Source organism: Diabrotica virgifera, chromosome 4, assembly GCF_917563875.1.
Source record: "Diabrotica virgifera virgifera chromosome 4, PGI_DIABVI_V3a".
In the NCBI taxonomy this organism is placed as follows: domain Eukaryota; kingdom Metazoa; phylum Arthropoda; class Insecta; order Coleoptera; family Chrysomelidae; genus Diabrotica; species Diabrotica virgifera.
The window spans coordinates 205383745-205400260 of NC_065446.1; positions in this window are offsets into that span (position 1 = coordinate 205383745).

The window sequence follows — 16516 nt, forward strand, 5'->3', positions numbered from 1 at the left end:
AGATCTTGAACTTCGTACTTTAGGAGTTTATTCGATATTCTGTTCTCTCCTGGTGATTTTGTATTTTTTAATTTCCTTAATGCTTCCGTTACCTCTGCTTCTTCAATGTTTATTTCTTCGTTTGTTGCCACTTCAGGTGTTGGTGGTTCGTTATCGTCACCTTTAGCAAATAGTGATCGAAAATAGTCTGCCCAAGTTTCCTTCTGTGTGTGTTTCGTTTTTATTAGTTCGTTCATCTCTTTTCTTTGTCCTCCGATCATTCTCCATATTTCCTTTTGTGTTCCGTAGAAGGCGTGTTCCATCTGTTTTGAGAAGCTCTCTCAGTGTTCCCTTTCTATTTATCTGACTAAAGTGTTCGTATCGTTTCTAATTCTTTTATAGTAGTCGTATGCCTGTTGCGTTTGTTTTGTTCTGTATTATAAAAAGGCTTTCTTCTTTTCTTCAGATTTTATCTTCACTTCCTCTCGAAACCGTGAGGTTTGCTTTTTTGATATATTAGTATTCGTTACTTTCCTCTCTCCAAGTGATTCTGTTGCTGCGTTAATTATGTTACTTTTGATTTTTCCCAGCTTTCCGCGATGTTATCGTTTTCTAATATTGTATTGTCAGCAATTTTCTGATATTCTTTTTCTGTATAAGTATTTCGTGGATTCCCTATTTAGTCCTTCGACTCTGATTTTAGTTAGTGTTAGTACCACTCTCCTAGGTATGAAGTGTTTCATGGTGATTCTAATTTTACCTAATACTAGGTTGTGGTCACTACCTACATCTGCTGAGTTGAGGCATCTTACGTCGATTATTTTTGATGGATGTGTATCTCTGTTAGTTACAACATAATCTATCATAGACCTTTGTCCACGGGTGTTATTGAATGTATATTTGTGTTGGTCTTTGTGGTCAAAAAGGTGTTGTTTATTCGAATTCGAAGTTTGTTAATCGTGCAGAAGTTTATCATCTGTTCTCCATTTTCGTTTTTGACATTTTTATTGTGTTTTTGTTTTTAATGCCGGGTATTACTTGGTTGCCTATTCGAGCATTGAAATCCCCAAGTATTATTAAATTTCCTTTAACTTGATCTACTACTTGTTGCAATTGATCGTAGAATATTTCCCTTGTTGTTTGGGGCTTATTATTTTCTGGGCCGTATACTCCGATTATGTTCAGGTCTTCCTTCACCATTCTTATTTTTGCTGCGACAAACCTTTCTGATACGTATTGACACTATTTGATGTTATTTTGGTATGTTTGGTGTATCAGTAAGGTTACACCCTTTTGGCCCTGTTTTTTTGCCACTTTACTGTAGATTAGTATATATTCGCCTAATTTTGACTGGCCTTTTCGTTTCTTTTTGGTTTCCTGTAGAGCGCATATATCTATTTGTTTCTCTTTTAGCTCTTGTGTTATTTCTTGATCTCTAGTGTGGAGCGATCTGATGTTAAACACAAACATAAAAGGGGGAAAAATTTTCAATATATTGAAAATTTTTATTGTGTCCTTTCCTTAGTCAATAAATCTTCAAAATATAGGCAATTTTACTAAAATTAACTTTTAGAGAGGAAAACATAAACTTTCTAGTTTTTTTGTACAACAATTTATGGCATGTCAGAATCATCACCAAACTCAGCCACTGCGTCCGCGAACAAAATGTTCTTCCCGTTTTCCTTCGAAATAGTTAGAAGTTTTGGACCCGCCAGACCGACGTCCCAGTTCCGTTTTCCTTATTCGTTTTCCGAAGTTTTCCTAAACAAATGACTGCAATTTGTATAGAAACATAAATGGCGGCACGGAGCGGAGCTGCCTCGATTCCACAACTACAAACGCTACTACAAACACATCTGTGGTCCGCAACGTTTAGCTATGCTTGATTGCTTCAAATATGCAGTTTACAATTTAAAACTGTCTCGTTTTGTAATTGGATTATTTGTCTGGATAAAAGAATTTGCATGTTGTTGTATTATATTTATATAAATGAAAACGTATTACTAAAACGGAAATTTTGTAGGCAATAATTTCCCTAAAAAAATTAGGCCAATGTGACATTTACACCTCAAATAATTGTATTATCGGTAATAACTTTAAACTAGGATTAGTCCAGAATAATAAGGATTTTCTCGGGACACTCAAAGATCCAGGTAGCTGACTACTTTTTTAGTTATTGTAAACCTATAGGAAGAAAACCTACCTGTTTCCTGCCTAGAGCTTGCGTCCGTTTTTAATTATTAACAATTTAGTGCAAAAATTGCGATTTTTTCGATATTTTGCACTCCATTCAAAAGCTAAATAGTTGGCATAAAATTACAAAATTCAGTTTTTTAGAACATTGAAAAAACTTCAAAATGCCGATTTTTGAAAGTTACAAAGTAAATTTGTTGCTACGCAAACTTCAAAATAAGTAAAAATCGTTATTTGCTAATAAGTTTTACTAAAACTACCTTAGAACTTTAGTGTTTCACCCAAAGTTGAGTATTGGCGTACCTTCAAAATTTGAGACCGATCCATTAATTAGTTTAAGAGTTATTTTATTTGTTTATCCCAGAGACCTTTATTTTACAATAAAATAAGACACAAAATAATGAAGATAGCGCAATTCTGAGTAGACCAAATGAAAGTAGAAGAGTGATAGTATCAAAAGGTAATTAAAAAAGAAAAAGAATTAATACCCAAAAATTCTAATGTCAAATTTTTGAAATTTTTTAGTTTATAAACATTTAGAATAACTTTAAAAATGTTGTCTGTATTTTTATATATTCGAAAAGATATTATTTTAACACGAATTTTAAAATACAAAAATTTAGCCTGGGTTCATTTGGGACAAAGTTAGCCATATGAATTTTTTAATTCACAGCTAATTTGTTTATAATAATTAAGGAATCTCATTAATGCCATTTTAAAGAATGGGATTTTTCAAAAATGTAGTTCAAACCATTGCTTGTAGGAACCTACAAAACCACCGACTTAAAATACCGAAAAAGCAATTTCAAACGAATAAAATTTTTTGTATCTCCGGATCAACTCAATGGATTTTGATCTTTCTTTTTTAATCTGTATGTAATTTCTACGGACATTACAAATATACAATTTGTTTATAAATTTATTAATAATTAAACAGTCTAATTTGTTTAAACAATTCTTGAAAAAATATTTTTTTACAAAAATCTATTTTTTTAATCATAGTATCATTAATGATCATAGAAAAAGATAAAGTACACTTTAATAAATAAATGGTTTTTATTAGATAATTATTTCTTGAAGCCTTAACTTTTGCTATGATTAATAACGATAGTATGATTAAAATCATGATTTTTGGGAAAAAAATATTTTTTCAAAATTGTTTAAACAATTTTTTTTTTTTTTTTTATTTAGCTAATGCCTCGACAACTAATGGCCATTGGCATGGTAGGTAAGGTAATTTTGAACAGTTAGGTACCTAGTGTCATGTGTAGTGTGTGTGTGTTGAGTAAGTGTCTTGTTACTTTGCAAAGTCGACGTCATTGTCTTTGCAAAGAGACGCTAATTGTATCCGAACGTCTGCGGTCCCTCCGGTGAGTACCGATCCCACAAGGACAGAAACTATATTCATTTATTAATTTATAATAAATGAAAAATTTCTGACCCTGGTGAGGTTCGAACCCACAACCTTTCGGATTTTTTCGATCCAAAGGCAGGCGCTCTTACCACTGAGCCACGGAGGGGGTTAATTTAAACAAATTTGACTGTTTATTAATTAATAAATTTCTAGACAAATTGCATACTTATTTGCAATATACAGAAAAATTATATACAAATTAAAAAAGAACGATCAAAATATATTCAGTAGTATAGATCCCGAGATATAGAAAATGATGGTAGTTTTAAGTTGCCTTTTTTAGTTTTTAAACTCGTGCATTTGTCGGCTCCCAGCTCCCCCTTCACTTACCACGACTAGTCACCAATTGAACTACGATTTTAAAAGTTCGTGTAAATTACCAGCTTTTCTAGTATGTAAAATGATTTTTTCTACGGAGAATATTTTTAAAGTTATTCTAAATATTTATAAATTAGAAAATTTCACAAATTTGGCATTAGTATTTTTGACTATAACAGATAATTTTTTTTATCTTTTTTAGTACATTTTGATAGCATCAGTTTTCTACTTTCATTTGGCATACGCAGAATTGCCATATCTTCGTTATTTTCTGTCTTATGTTATTGCAAAATAAAGGTCTCTGGGATAAACATTTAGAATAACTCTAAACTAATTAATGGATAGGTTTCAAATTTTGAGAATTTGTTAAGTACCCCAATACCCAACTTTTGGTGAAACACTAAAGTTCTAAGGTAGTTTTAGTAAAAGGTATTAACAAATAACGATTTTCATTTATTTTGCAGTTTGTGTAGCAACAAATTAACGTTATAACTTTCAAAAATCGGCATTTTGAAGGTTTTTTAATGTTGCAAAAAATGAAATTTGGTAATTTTATGTCAAGTATTTAGCTTTTGAATGGGGCGCAAAAATTTGAAAAAATCGCGATTTTTGCACTAAATTATTAATAATTAAAAAACGGACGCGAACTCTAGGCAGGAAACAGGTAGGTTTTCTTCCTATAGGTCTACAATTACTAAGAAAATAGTCAGCTACCTGGATCTTTGAGTGTCCCGAACATGGTATGTTTCTAGCTAATTACCCTGAAGTAGATTACTTAATCCTTTTTGCTTCTTCTTGTTATATAGACATGATTGTGTCTGTTTTTTCAATGTGCCTCCAGTAAGTTGTCGTTCCATCGTTATCGTGGTCTTCCCACTGATCGTCTTCCTATTGGGGAACCATCTTTTGCTGTCCTTACTACCCTATTTGTTGTCATTCGGCTTATGTGGTCATTACATTCTACTTTTCTCTTTCTTACCCCGTTATTAACATTGGTATTTTCGTCGCATATCTGTACTTCTAGCTCTGTACCATCGATTTTTCGGTTTTCATCTACGCCGTTTCGAGCAATATTTTTGTCCTGTCTGTGTAAGGTCGTGTTTCTGCCGCGTATGTCACGATTGGTCTGATAACCATTGATTTCTTAATCCAATTAGAGAATCTAATTTGTCAAATGTGTCGTGACATTTGGCCGTATTTATATTAGGCTGCACCTACGATGAGAATGGAGAAGGCGCTTTAATGCTCAATTGGTGACTGAATGGAACATCGATAAATATATAAAACCTAATAGTCCAAGTAATGAAGCTTAAAATAGGTCAAAACCTCGCAATTTTTACAGAATGGATCGATTTGCTTGAAAATTTGAGAATTAGTAGTGGATAGTTCAAGGATCAAAATCTATATGATGCCGAAAGGCACTTTTACCATGGGGGTGGTTGCCACTCCATCTCGGGGGTGGAAATTTTTATTATATTTTGACCGCAAAAGTTGGTAAAAACATTCATTATAAGCAAAAAGCTTTGTATACATTTTTTTGATAAAATTAATAGTTTTCGATTTATTCGCTATCGAAAGTGTTAGTTTTATATCCAAAAAATCAATGTTTTTAATCAGTTTTCTGCTAATAACTCAAAAAGTTTTCGTTTTATCAAAACAACTTTACTTAACAAAAATGTACCTTTTGAAAAGTATAAAAAACTTTTTTTTAATTTTTTTAGGACCAATAGTAATCGAGCTATACTTTATTATATGTAGGCTCTTCTCCGTCAAATGCTAAATATTGTACATAGTTTCAAAATCAAAGGACGGAAAACTATGCATTTTTCAAGGATAACTTGTTGAAACTAAATTAAAGTATTTAAAAATATGTATCTCCAGAAAAAAAATCTCTAGCTAAAAAAATTAAGTGACTTATAATAAAAAGAATGTCAGTCCCTATGTTTTTCAGCAAAAAAGTGATCGTGCACAACCCCCAAATCACCACCCTAATTAAAATTTGTCATTGACCTGATTTGGTTTTCTTTATTTATGTATTGTTAATAGGTTCTAGAAGTTTGATCAGCTTAGAATGATTAGTTTTTACAAAAATGGAGTTCAAAGCGAATAACGAGTTATTGTAGTTTGGTAAAATATGTCCTTTTCTTCAGAATAGAAAGATGAGCATCAGAGATACGAACAAATATTTAAATATGAAATTGTAGCTTATTTAATTCCCAAGAAATTTGCTTGCAAAAATCGAGTGAGCTTTTGACAATTAAAACTTTTAATATCATGCAAAAACCACCTTTACCAACCAAACAATGCCACCTCTTTTTGTGACTGAGAATTTTAAAACGATTTAATATTAATACATCTTGTAAAAACCTACAAAGTTCTTTTTTAACGAACTTTCCAAGATAAAAAATAAAAAAGTTAAGGTTAAAAAATCAGTATATTTTTTTGAAAAAAAAAAGGAGAAATCCAATTAGAAGCATAATAATGTAAGTTAGCTGCGTTTTTAGTCATTGGCCTTAATTATTCTTCTTTATTTATGTATTAGTAATAGATTCTAGAAGTTAGACTGGCTTAGAATGATTAGTCTTTAAAAAACCGAAGTTTAAAGCGAATAACGAATGTTTGGAATTTGGTAAAAAATGCAATTTTCTTCAGAATAGAAAGATTAGCATCAGAGACTTGTTCTGTTTAAATAGGAAATTGTAGGCTATTTAATCCCCAAGAACGTTGTTTAATAAAATTTGTTCTACAGCAAAAATTGAGTAAACCGCAAATGAGTAAACCATCGAAAAACATTGATTTATTATATATAAAACTAACACTTTCGATAGCGAATAAATAAAAAACTATTAATTTTATCAAAAAAATGTATAGAACATTTTTTGCTTAGAATAAATGTTTTGATTAACTTTTGTGGTCAAAATATATTAAAAAATGTCCACCCCCGAGATGGGGTAGCAACCACCCCCATGGTAAAAGCGCCTGTCGTCATCATATTGATTTTGATCCATGGACTATCCACTACTTATTCTCAAATTTTCAAGCAAATTGCATTCTGTAAATATTGCGAGGTAAAAAGCTTTTGTTTCTGGACTATAACAGGATTAGATAGGTATGTAGGTATTGTCCTTTTTATAAGCATTTTTCAGTGCGTAACAAATGATAGGAAAAAGGGTAAGTCCGTGATAATACACATTTATGACATTTATTCTAACATGACATTTTAGTTAAATCTGACAGTTGTCACATTTTATTTTCAATTTGGAATAAAAGCAAATCAAATGTGTTTCTTGCATTTATAAAATGGTATTTTCTTTGATTTGTATAGTCTTATAAATTATACAGATTATATTTGTAATAAAATTTGTAATTTGTTTGTATTTGTAATTTGTAAAAATTTTTTTTATTATGGCGCCATCTATCGACAACTAAAAGAACTAGAATAAATGTTGTAAATGTCTGTAATCACGGACGTGCCTTTATTTCTGTCACATACAATTTAATGCGTTAGAAAGAAATCGAAAAACTGTGACGCACTTAAAGATGATCCTGAGAAAAAGAATAACGTGGTAAGATCAGAGGAAGACGGAGTATTAAAGGCAGTGTTTTTTTGAGAGACCAGACGGTAGAAGATCAATAGGCCGCCCCAGAAAAAGATGAAATGATGATGTTGAATCCGATTTATCTAGGATTGGGGTACAACAATGGGAAATGGAAGCATAAGATTGTAGAAGAGGGATGGCTGTAGCGGATGCGGCGAAGACCCATTCTGACCGAATTGTAAAGCCCGTCAAGAAAAAGAAGAAGACCTACGATGCGCAGTAAACACAGTTCACCGAATGCTTTCCCACTTATTTTTTACGCAAGTGGACAAAATTGTCAAGTGTCACCGTTTATTAACTACTTTAACTATTAACTACTTGTCTGACGAATTATGTTTAAAACGTTAACTGTGCATGACCCCGATGTTAGCCACACCGAACAAGTTCCAAGTGCATGTGGCCCCATTTGGGGTCGCTAGTGTTAACAAAGCGGTACAAATTCATCAAAGTGCTAAATGACACAATTCGTGTCATTTATGGCACTCACAAAGGCACTTAATGCTCACAAAGGCACAAAGTGCGTTTGTGAGCATTAAGGTTAAGTATGAAGAATTGATAATTTCTCCGTCGTTTGTAGAGTTTCGGGACGTTTATTCCAAACATTTTTTCGAATTATGGATAGATGGCGCTATATCCGGAAAAAACGATTGTTGGAAATTGAAAATTAAATTAAAAAATGGAAAGTTCCCACTAAAATATAAAAAATTAACTTTTTTGTAGGTCCCCATTACGCTCGCGTAACTGCAAATTTATCATACTTGCTTCCCCCCCCCCCTACTATAATATTGGGCTTATAAATACAACTATTAGTAAACTATAGGCCAGGGTAATATGACAAAAATATACCCTGTTCGTGACACTTCAGCAGCCAGGGTACTGAAGCGTTTTTTCGACAGGTAATACCTATAGCAGGGATGGCCAACCCGCGGCACGCGTGCCACTCTGTGGCACGATTGAGTCCTATCAGTGGCACGCCTAGCGTTTTGGATTAAAAAACTTTCAAAAAAATTAAAACTTGAAAAACAAAAAATAATAAGAAGAAACTTGGTAGGTTTACAGAAGTTACGATAGATGCGGCATCATTGCATCCTCTGGCGAGCGATATTGCTGCGATTGGTGCACGTGATCCTAGCTGTCGTAATGTGCAATAGGACTGCGTTACCCTTGCTTAGTTTATTTTAAACTGCCCCGTTGTAGGTATGTGCACATTTTGTCATCGCGCATTGTTTCTTTAAAATTTTAAAAGTATTTGTTCGATATGTCCACGAGTAAGCCTTCGACTTCAAAACGAAAATACGAAGATGATATTGCAATTCGCGATTTTCAACCTGCTTGGGAAGAACAATTTTTATTTACTAATCGTAATACTTCAAAGCCTGTTTGTTTGATATGTGGATTGTCTGTAGCAGTTCCGAAAAAATTTAACCTGGAACGACATTATAAACAACTGCATAAGGACTTCAGCAACAAATATCCTATTGGTTCACATTTGCGAGCCGACTTTATTGAAAAAAAAAAAAAAAGAAAACCCTAGCCAGCCAACAGTCACTGTTTCAGAAGAGAAGTGATGAAATGGAAACTATGGTTAAAACATCATATGAACTTTCTCTGCTGTTAGCCCGGAAGAAAAAAGCCTACTCTGATGGAGAGGAGATAATTAAAAATAGTCTGGCAATATTTGCTAAAAATGTGGGAGATGTAAAGATCAAAAATATGGTCGATAATATTGCATTATCCCGAAATACAGTCATGCGCCGTATAGATGATATGGGCCAGGATGTTGTTTCCCAAATTATAAGTGGATTACAATCCTGCAAATTCTTTTCTTTAGCGTTGGATGAAAGTTGTGACAACACAGAAAATGCGCAGTTAAGCATTTTTGTCAGTTATACCAATGATAATTTTGAAAATGCCGAAGAGCTTCTGGATTTGCGCCAACTAGTCACAACAACAGGAGAGGACATTTTTCAACAGCTTAAAAACGTAATCGAAGTCAACAAAGTTGAATGGTCAAAATTAGATAGTGTTTGTACAGATGGAGCTCCTTGAATGGTTGGTAGACTAAAGGGGTTTGTTACATTACTGGAAAACTATTTGGGAAGAAAAGTTTTTAAGTACCATTGTATTATTCACCAGGAAGCTCTTTGTGCCAAGGACCTAAACATGTCATCTGTTGTTGACCCTGTAACACGCTGCATTAACAAAATACGAGCTCGGGCATTGAATCGACGACAATTTCGAGAACTGTTCGCGGAAGAAACGGAGCAAGATGGAGAGTTACTTCTCCATTGCAGTGTGCGCTGGCTCTCCAAAGGAAATGCACTCGAAAGGTTTTGGAACTTGAAGGAGTGCGTCTTAAAATATTTGCAAGAAAACAATGAACTACCCAGTGAGTGCTCGTTACTTAATGATAAAGATTGGCTTTGGGATTTAGCTTTTCTCACTGATATTATGAGACATTTAAATCAATTAAATTTAAGTTTACAGGGAAAAAATTGTATTTTTCCTACTCTAGTTGGTCATATATCTTCTTTTGTGAATAAACTTATGCTTTTTTGTAACGATTTTGGAGAACAGAGATTGACACATTTCACATTAATGCAGGAATTAGCCAACAAGGTCAGTAGAACTCCAAATTATGACAGATTTAAAAACCTTATATCTATTTTGCTAGGTTCATTCAATACCCGGTTTGAAGATTTTCAAAAAGACAAAATGAATGTTGACCTTTTCATAAATCCTTTTTCTATTTCTCTGCAAGATATCAATTGTTACTCAGCTGAAATACAGATCGAAATTATTGATTTACAGAACCACACTATACTAAAAACCAAATATAGGGAAATTATTTCAACTGTTACTGATCCCAATTATATTGAATTTTGGAAATTTGTACCAGCAAACAATTTTCCTAATTTACACGAGTTAGCTCTGAGATATTGTTGTAGATTTGGTTCAACGTACGTTTGTGAGCAAATGTTCTCTATTATGAACATAATAAAATCAAAATATCGGTCACGATTAACTGACATGCATTTAAAAAATCTAATTCTGTTGGCTAGTTCCGAAATTAATCACAATATAGATGAATTAATTAAAAAAATACAAGTTCAAATACCACATTAAATAAGTAACTGTTTAATAATTTGAATTTTAGATAATAAGAAAATATTTAAGTTTTTTTGTTTAACGTTTTTATTTTATTTTTATTAACAATAAAGTAAGTTTGTTGTTATGTTTTACTTATTACGTTATTTTTTAAACCTCCACTATCTTGACTAAACGGAAAAATGTGGAATTTACATAAGAAATACATATTGTACCGTATATTATTAATATATAGTATCCATATTAGTATGTCGAAAAATTTTAGTGGCACGCCAAATTTTTTTTGTTCTCATATTGGCACTCGACTTAAAAAGGTTGGCCACCCCTGACCTATAGGAACAAATTGAAACTATTTCCTGCGTAGGATCTGGCGGCCATTTTTATTTATAAACAATTAACGTGATGATCTTAATGAAAGTTGTTGTACATGAACCTGGGAAGGTTTCTGAGTTGGTACGACCAAACTAAGTAAAAAGGGGGCTTGTCCTCCCATAATTATTTTTTATTTTTTTGGACAAACTATTATTTTTTAATTTTATACGATGTAGAACCAAAAGATACATTCAACCCTAAATTTTCACTTTTCTATCACCAACCGTTATTTTTTAAGTGCCATCTAAATATTACCTCTTCTATATGAATAAAAATAAATGTTTGTATGTATGCATGTATGTATATACCTTATAGACTCGCAAACTATGCATTTGATCATATGATGACCTCAATGAAAGTTGTTGTACATGAACCTGGGAAGATTTCTGAGTTGGTACGACCAAACTAAGTAAAAAGGGGCTTGCCCACCCATAATTATTTTTTATTTTTTTGGACAAACTGTTATTTTTTAATTTTATACGATGTAGAACCAAAAGATACATTCCATAAGGTACATAAGGTGCAACGAAGTTCACGTATTCAATTGTTTAAATTTTATTCAAATTGTTTACCCCAGAGAGCATTTTTTGCAATAACATAATAGTCAGAACAAAATGATCTTAGAATTCCACTGGTGTCAAATGAAAGAGCATGAGCTAAATTTTCAACATGGTTTAAAAAAGTAAATAAAAAATGCATTTATTAGTAATAAATATTATGCAAAAGTATCGTCAATTTTTCTTTATAAACTTGTTGAATTACTTTTTCCTAAAAAATTAACTTTTTTACCCTGTTTTAAGTGCACAACTACCAAGTAATGTTATCTATATCATAATTGATAAAAAATTGTAATAAATATGTATAATTTTTTATATAACAAAATAAAAAGTTTATAAGGAAAGATTTACGATACCTTTGCATAATTATTTATTTCTAATAAATGCATTTTTTTATTCACTTTAGTTAAACCAAGTCAAAAATATAGCTCATGCTCTTTCATTTGACACCTGTAGAATGGTTCTAACGTCATTTTGTTCTGACTTATGTTATTGCAAAAAAATGCTCTCTGGGATAAACAATTTGAATAAAATTTAAACAATTGAATGAATCGCTTTGAAATTTTTATCATGTATTAAGCACCAAGGAACCCCCATTTGAAAAGAATTTCAAAGTTGTACACTAATTTTTACAACAGTTATTGCAAAAATATTTTTTTTTGCAATTCCGACCTTTTTTCGAAATTATATGAACAATAAATGAGTATATCAAACTTTGTGATACGTCATTTTTAAGCTTTTTCCATCATCTCGAAGATATTTGTACTAAAAAACCATAAGTTTTCCTGTTTTCCATTGCTTTGAAAAAAAATGAAAAATGCCATTTTTGACACTTATTTGTTTATAAATAAAAATGGCCGCCAGATCCTCCGCAAGAAATAGTTACAATTTGCTCTTATAGGTATTACCTGTCGAAAAAACACTTCAGTACCCTGGCTGTTCAAGTGGCATGGAAAAAACCTTATTACCCTGGACTACTATCATTCAACGATTTTTCTATCTTTTCTATAAATCCCATAAATTTTGCAAATTTACCTCAAGAAAGAGGGTTTTTTGGTTTCTGGCTGAGTACTAATTTATTAATACTTAATAACGTTAACACCTACACACATATTTTATTTATCGTCACTTTCTCACAAATTGCATATATCTTTCTCTAGATTCTTTTCGTATTGGCACATTATTTCTGTCGATATAGCCGCATTGACATGGTAATGGATAGGATAATGTGTGTTCCGTTGCTATCTCGGGTTTACATAAAAAATTCATAACACCCTCGATCCCTTTACACTAGCGGGTATTAGGTAACTTAGATAAATAATCCGATATTTCTTTTCTTCTTACTTTTGTAATTGCTACTAAATGATTAGATAATCTTTTGAATTTTTGTCTATCTCTCGGGATTGTTTGATGCCCTTATCAAGACTCGGTACTGTAAAACAAAAATGTAAGTAGGAGTACGGCCCTGAATGACCTAACGAAAGGTGTGTTTATTTCTGGTCTCAACCAAATAGCAAATTTTGTGCAGAAAAAGTAATAGTTTATTTATAAATAGTTCAGTGACAAGTTTATTAGATACCAGTAAGTGCATCCATTGTATTATTTTTGTTTAACATAACGTGGTAAACCAGTTTTGGCTAATTCTTATTTAATAAATCAATGTGGTACGATATAAGCTACAATTTATTCCAGTTTTGTTACTGGTTTAATTACATGTTTAATTACTGGTCAGGTCCGTATTAGTTTTGAACACATGTCTCGTGATTTAAAAATGGAACCTAACATTCAGAGTCTCTCTGACTCGCAACATGTACGACAACCGCAGACAAATACCAATAAAACCTATTTATTAGCAACTTCTTCTTCTTTTCGGTCGAAACTGCAAGCGATTGTCTTCAGCGCCTTAGAAAATACGAAGCTGCAAGATTACTTAATTCCGTTGGGCAATCTAATTCAACCAAAAAATATTATATTTTCGTCTCGATTGTCGAACAATCGGATATGTATGTACCTTTCAAGCAAACAACTGGTGGACCAATTTATGCAAAAGCACGGACAAATAAAAATCAAGAATAATATTGTACAAGCTAGAAGACTGATTTCTCCAGCCGAACGTATTGTTTTGTCAAACGTATGTCCCAGTATACCACACAGTTTGTTAACTGATTATTTACAAAAAATAGGACTTAATCTTCTCTCCCCAGTCACCTTCCTAAAAATTAGTTCTAATCTTCCTGAATACAATCATATTTTGAGCTTCAGACGACAAATTTACGTTAGTCCTCACAATATCTCCTTACCCGACTCATTCCTTTTAGACTTCGATAATACAACATATCGAATTTTCTTAGAAACTATGGCCTGTTTGACCTGCCAAATGGCTGGACACATCGCCACAAACTATCCCGATAAAATGGAATCACTAGCAAATTCAAATAACAGTCAACCGATCTCTTCTTTCTTACCCGAAACTATGCCTCAACCTACAGCTAAAATTCTATCTCACGAACAAATTCCTATCGAAGAAAGCTCAGCAAATAATCTAAACAATCCTAATACAGAAGAAAGTCAAGAATATAGCACCATGGACACCTCCATACCCATTAATGTCGACCTTCAGTCGAAACGTAGTATCAGCGAGGTTCTCACTTCTCCAGAAACAACTCATACAGAAACACCCTTTACTGTACCTACATCTAAACCTAAAGCCAAGAAGATTAAAAGCGACGAGGAGCATGTAAGTTCGAAATCATCAAAATCATATGACCTTGAACCTGTCAAAAATTTTAACCAAAATCGTTCGACCCCTTTTGTCCTCAATTATGACCAACTGAACCTTCTTATTAGCAATATTACTGGCGCGAAAAATCCTATTGATATCATTATTCAAGATTTTACTCCCGACCTAATGCAATTACACCATATGTTAACTGAATTTTATACACAATTGAAAAACATCATTCAAACGCTTTATCACCACTCTTAGAAAGAAAATCCTACGACACTTGGGTAACGACGTCTCCGAATCCGAGGGCGAGTCATCTCAGGTTGGCCAGTAAACTTACATTTTCATATAATAAAATTCACTAAGCTACTGGAGTAGAATATAGATAAATTTTTCCATCGACTACCAACCTTTCAAGCACTTATTTCTGAATTTTCTATTGCGGTTTTATCTGCTAAGCTCTATGCAGTGCTCAAAGCTATCATGCATATGAACTCTAATGGCATTTCTGATTCAGTTATCTTAGTGATTCACTAAGCGCTCTTCAAACCCTTAAATAGATCTATCCGCAATGTCCTATTGAGAAACACACTAATTGGAACTGATGCAGGCTCAAGAAAACGCTAGACGAATCAGATTTTTATAGATACCATCCCACATTGGCATTACAGGCAACGAAAAATTCAACCAGTGTGCGAGTGAAATTGCCGTATGTGCTAATATAGAAAAGATGAGTGCCGAAATACCGCGAGTGATATAAAAGCTTACATTAGGAATCGTGTTTTGTGCAAGTGGACATACGTAATGTATAAGTAATTTATTGGGCACTAATTACTCAATGGACAATATTGTAACATTTCTAAAATCCATAGGAATATTTTATAGAGTTTACCTTGTATTCTGTAGCCGCCGCTAATCACCATTAAGGTGGATGCGGCTATACTTTCTAAATAAAAAAAAATGTAAGTATTAATAAAATATTATATTTTATTAGTACACTTACTAGTCGTGGGATTATTTAAAAAAAAGATTGTGTGTACTTTGTACTACGCACGTAAGAAGGTAGTACTCTTATTATAATTAACGAAATAAATATATTTTAAACAGTCTTACTGTATTTTTATTTAAATATTAAACTAATGTTAATACTTAAAATAATGTCAAAAATGAAAAATAACGTTAATACGTCATTTTTTTATGTACTGTAGCCTTCCTTCAATTACTTTTCCCTTGATTAATCGTACAAAATCTAAAAAAGAATGTGTGTGTACTTTGTACGCACGTAAGAAGTTATACTTCTATTATATTATTTCAATAAAATAAATATACTTTCAACAGGTTATTTGTATTTTATTTAAAGATTAAACTAATTTTTACTTACTATTTTCCAAAAATTTTTATTAAAACAATAGGAAATATAAAAAACAAGAAAACACACAAGGATTCGAACCGGGGACCTCTCGATCTCCGGCCACGCGCTCTACCACTGCGCTATACTCCCTTTGCGTTGACAGGTTACAAGATTTCTCATACATACTGACAAATTTAATAGACCAAGTGAAGTATACAAAAATACTTTAAATAAACTTACTATTATTATAAAATATCTTATTCCCGAGGAAAGCAAATCCAAAGACACAAAAATTATAATAAATATATTTACTAAAAATACTAATAATATATTCTTTTCATGCACACCTTAGTTGCGCTACATAAAGATGTAGCGACTAACATACTGTCGGTGTGCGCATGCGCCAGGGAATGTAAAAATTCACCCTCGTGCCTAAAGAACTATAACTTCAAAAACGACAGATTTTCTACACATTTTTTTAATCACATTTTTAATACAAACTATCATATTCCCAACGAAGGCAAACCCAAAGACATAAAAAATATAATGAAAATATATTTAATGAGGGAAAAAGAATTTCGACAAAGAATCAAGTAATCTGTTAACCGAGGTAGTCAGTACCAAACGGCGAGGCTAGGAAAATATTCCAATAATTACCCATATGAAACGTGTCATTCTGTACTCTAAAACAGAGTATGGTATAACAAGCATGAAAAGAATCGTTTCGTTTTGATTCAATTCGAGTCTCTTGCCATCCTCTGAGACCGATGTTTCGGAATCTATTCCTTTTTAAAGAGGCTTCGCAAGAAGATTGATTTGGATCCAAACGAAACAAGAAGATGGTGCAAATATTAAAAAAAGAATGTGTGTACTTTGTACGCACGTAAGAAGTTATACTTC